Here is a 5,396-nt window from a genome sequence, read left to right as displayed (position 1 = left end):
AGGATTACATCATATGGATCAAAGCGAGGATGCGATGATCATTGTACTGAAGATCAAAAGAGAGAGATTGCCATCTAGGTACTGCTTACGGACCCGTAGGTTTGTGGTCAAATACTCACACATCATCATGAGGGCACCAAGGTTGATGAAGACGCCCTTCGAGATTGACCCCCCTCCAACAGGGTGCCGGAACGGACCTCTAGACGGGCTCCCATCGGAACAAAGACTTGTGGTGGCGTAAAAAGTGTTTCGGGACCTCCCTTAGGGTTTTCGCAATATATGAGAATTTGTAGGCCAGAGAACGAGGTCAGAGGAGCCACGAGGGGTCCACAAGCCATCAGGGCGCCCCCACCCCTGGGTGCGCCCTGTTGGCTTGTGGGGGTCCTTGTGCGGCTCCTCACCTCCTTCCGAAGTTTCTAGGTCTTCTTTTGGTCCAGAAAAAAACATCAAAATGTTTTGTGGCAATTGGAATTCGTTTGGTATTATAAATTTGAGAAGTGAAAAACATGGAGAAAACACCAACTAGCACTGGGCACTAGGTAAATAGGTTAGTGCTTAAAAAATTTATAAATTGGAAATAAATGCTCAAAAACTATCCTAGAATGATAATATATCAGCATGGAACAATCAAAAATTATAGATATGTTGGAGACATATCAAGCAACCACTAACTTAATTCCTACTCGTCCTCGAGTAGGTAAATGATAAAAACAGAATTTTTGATTTGACATGCTACCCATTATGAGATCCTTTGTATGTATGCTTATTGATAAACAATGAATTAACAAACATTAACATAGCAATACTTATAGGTATAAGAAACAAAATCATGAATCTTTCAAAGTATCGTTCCTCAAAGAATCTTTACCCCCATTCATCTTATTATATTAGTAAGTGATGGCTCCATCTTCACCACTTTAATACAAATGTTAAGCACCACGGTGCCCAAGTGAGGCAATTGGATCGTACCTTTTCAATATGCATCAACTTTTTATTCTTCATGCAATACATGAGCGTGAGGCATTGGACATAACATTTAGGTGGAATAGAATATGGTGGTAGGTACCAAAGGGGTAAAAAGTGGAGAATATAGTCTCACATCAACTAGGCGTACCAACGGGCTATGGAGATGCCCGTCGATAGATATCGATGCAAGGAGTATGGATTGCCATGCAAATGATGCACTAGAGCTATAAGTGTATAAAAGATTAGCTGAAGCTAAGTGGGGGTTTGCATCCAACTTCCTTGCTCATGAAGACGTCGGGCATTTGAGGAAGCCCGTCATAGGAATATACAAGTCAAGTTTATAATAAAAAATATAGTTACCTCTAGCATATGGAAGTGACAAAACAAGAGAATCTCTATATGAAAATCATGGTGCCACTTTGAGGCACAAGCGTGGTAAAAGATAATAGCAAAGTCCCTTCTGTCTTTTTCTCTCATTTATGTATTTATTTTATTTTTTGCATGGTGGCCTTCTGTTCTTTTTTTCTTCTTTTTTCACCTCTATCATTTTTATGGTGGGCTAATTTGGCCTCCCCCATTTTTATTTCCTCACTGGGACAATGCTCTAATAATGATGGTCATCACACTATTATTTTGCTTACAACTCAATATGGAAAACTGATAGGATGACATGAATCTATATAAATGCCTCTGGTAGTGTACCAGGATGTGCAAAGATCTAGCATGACATGTATAAAAAATATGATGACCAGTGGCTTTGCCACAAATACTATGTCAACTCTATATGATCAGGGAAAGCAATATGATGATGAATGAACTAGTCATGTGAAGTGACGATGAAATTTGCATGGCAATATATCTCAGAATGGCTATGGAAATTCCATGATAGGTAGGTATGGTGGATGTTTTGTGGAATATAATGAATATGCTTATGTGCAATAGAGCGTCTCATGTCACAGGGTTTAGATGCACTGGTGAAAGTTGCACCTATCCTCAAGGTGAGAATCGGCTATGCACGGTACCGAATAGGCTAGCAAATATGAAGATGTGAGTATTGCATATGTCCATGGTTTCACATTACTCATGAAAACTCATATACTTATTGCAAAGTTTTATTAGTTTTATCACAAATCAAAGCACTACTTGCATGCCCCAAGGGAGGAGGTTGGTAGGAGTTAACCATCGCGCGCCCCCAACTCAAAACAACACTAGGATTTCAACGAGGAATAGAAATGCTCACACATCATCACCATGCCTTTTAAAAAAAAAAATTAAGACCCTACTTAATACCAACACTTCTACGAATCAATAATTATGAACTCACACCCTTTTCATATTACCACATAAATGTCATTAACCCGCAATTCCTCTATATGTTCTACATGATGGTTTTGATTACCACTCATTGAATACCTATTATTTTTGGACTTGTCTTGTGGTACATACAAATTACAGTCACTATTAACTCTCAAACAAATATAAGTTAAGAGTGAGAGTGAAATTATTTGTATCAAATCTACACGCCACCATGCTCAAAAAGATATAAGTGAAGTACTAGAGCAACTGTTAAGCTCAAAAGACATAAGTGTAGCACATAGAGTATTCTAATAAATTTTGATGAAGGTCTGCCTCTCAAAAATAGGTGTGTCCAGCAAATGATGATTGTGGAAAACTAGAAGTAAAAGCAAATGATGCCCCAAGCAAAACTCATATCATGTGATGAATAAAAATGTAGCTCCAAGTGACAAACCAATGAATTGAGACGAAAGAGGGGATGCCTTCCGGGGCATCCCCAAGCTTAGATACTTGAGTCTTCCTTGAGATATTACCTTGGGGTGCCTTGTGCATAACCAAGCTTAGGCTCTTGCTACTCCTTATTCTGTGGTCCATTGTGATAACACACAAAACTTGGAAGCTTCAATCACACAAAACTCAACAAAACTTCGTGAGATATGTTAGTATAAGAAACATATCAAATAGTTTAGGTACTGTTATAAATTTATTCTTATTTTATTTTATCATAAGGTACTACATTCTAACTTCTCCATGGCTTATAACCCCCTGATACAATCCATAATATAATCAAAACAAGCAAACTATGCAAGCAAAAACAGAATCTACCTAAAAGAGAATAGTATATAAAGATACGTTTAATTTCCATACTTATGTAACTCCAATTTTTTTCTAAAAAATAGTAATACCTTAGGAACTTGTATATTAGTACCGTGTAAAAAATGCATCTAAAAAATGCATTCCGGTAAAATCACATAATTCCTACACTGGACGTCAAAGTTTCTATTTTTGCACCGTATCAATTCTACTCATCATACAAATCATCCCAAAGGCTTTACTTGGCAGAAAATCTAATTAAAACATAAAAACACAATCATTAAGTTAGCAAAAATCATGTTATCACAAACAAACAGAAATTAAAAAAGAAAAAATAAAGATAACCAATGGGTTGCCTCCCAACAAGCGCTATTGTTTTACGCCCCTAGCTAGGCATATTGCATAGTTTCTAGTATTGTCATCTTTGACGTCAAGCTCCTTAATAACACAACCATGGATAATAGGAACAATAGGAGGCTTGCAAATAGGATCTTTTATCAGGTTTATAAAGTTGGGATGAACACTAATCATTTTGAGATATTTGTTTCTTTTGGTAGGAGGTCTACTAATGCTCTTAGGAACGTGTATCAATTTGGGACTTTTGTTTCGAGAGGTACTAGCATTAGTTTTATATAGTGTGAAGGCGGAGCCAACTTTGTCAATTACCTCCCCCATTTTATGAATTCTACTCAAACCTTATTCTACCTTTTCCTTTAGAGTTTTCAAAAGTCATTCCTACGGGAGACCCAAATTGAGTGATATGATTATGAAGTTTTTTATCCAACTCCTCGGTTGGTTCACTAGTGATCATTTTATTTTCTATAGCATAAAGCCTTTGCATAACATGTTCCAAGGTTAAATTGAGTTCATTAACAATAATGGGCGGTGTTCCAACAAGATTTTCAATTGCGTTATAAGCATCTAGGGTGTGACACATTGAGAAGTTCCCACCGGTGATGGTGTCAAGGACAAACCTATGCCAAGTTGTCACACCAACGTAAAAATTATGAAGCAAGGTAGTGGTGAATAGCTTATTAGTTGCTTTATTTTGAGCGTAGAAAATCCTATACCATGCATCTTTCAAACTCTCTCTTCCCCTTTTCTTAAAGTTGACAACATCATTATTGGGAGTAACATGAACAAAGGAAGAACTAGCCATGACTTCGAACAAGAAAACTAGTAACAAGCAAAAATAAATATTTTTTGTATTTTTGATTTTTCTGATATAAACTAAATAGAATAACAAATGAAAATAAGAACAAGTTTATGATATTTTTTGTGAAATTACTTGATAGTTGATGATGATATTCCCCGGCAATGGCTCCACAGATCCTTCCTGATACTTGTGATCTGTGTTTGGTTTTCCATGAAGAGGAACGGGTTATCACAACACAATGTGGGTAAGTATTTCCATCAGTTATGAAACCAAGGTTTATCGAATCAATAGGAACATCAATCTTCAACCGTCTTCAGTGGCTGCACATAAAGGAGCAAACAACTTGCACCGAACATTGGCAAGAGGGTTGTCAATCCCCTTGGTCTCATTATTTGCAAGCAAGTGAGTTGTGTACATAATTGTAGATAATAATAAATTGCAAAATAAAATAAAAGAAAGTAAATTTCAGCAAGTTTTTAAAGGATATGCAAATATATGGTCAATAGACCTAGGGGCCATAGTTTTCTCTAGTGACATCTCTCATGTACATATAGGCATCACGTCCATGAACAAATAGGTTGACTCCTCCCTGCACCTATTACTATTACTCCACTCAGCGATCGATGTCCAACATGCATCTAGAGTATTAAGTAAAACAAAGTAATGCTTGGAGAATGATGACATGATGTAGACAAGTCAACTCAAGCAATATGAATAAACCCCATCGTATTATCCTTATTAGCAGCAACACAAAGACGTATCATGTCCCTTTCTGTCACTGGGATATAGAAACTTGTTAGGTTGAACCTACTACAACACACAATCATGTTGGCTTGTGGGGCCCTCGTGCGTATCCTCACCTCCTCCCGAAGTTTCTGGGTCTTCTTTTGGTCCAAAACAAACATGAAAAATTTCCGTAGCAATTGGACTTCGTTTAGTACTATAAACCCGAGAAGTGGAAAATATGCAGAAAACAACAAGTGGCACTAGGCACTGTATCAATAGGTTAGTGCTCAAAAATATTATAAATTGGTAAATTAATGCCCAAAAAATATCCTAGAATTATAATATATCAACATGGAACAATCAATAATTATAGATACGTTGGACAATTTGGAGCTCACGGAGGAAAGTCTAACTTGAAAGTATTCACGAGACTCCTTTT

This window comes from Hordeum vulgare, chromosome 5H (assembly GCF_904849725.1).
Source record: "Hordeum vulgare subsp. vulgare chromosome 5H, MorexV3_pseudomolecules_assembly, whole genome shotgun sequence".
NCBI lineage: Eukaryota > Viridiplantae > Streptophyta > Magnoliopsida > Poales > Poaceae > Hordeum > Hordeum vulgare.
The sequence above is the reverse complement of the archived record's forward strand: the minus strand, read 5'-3'. Positions refer to the sequence as shown.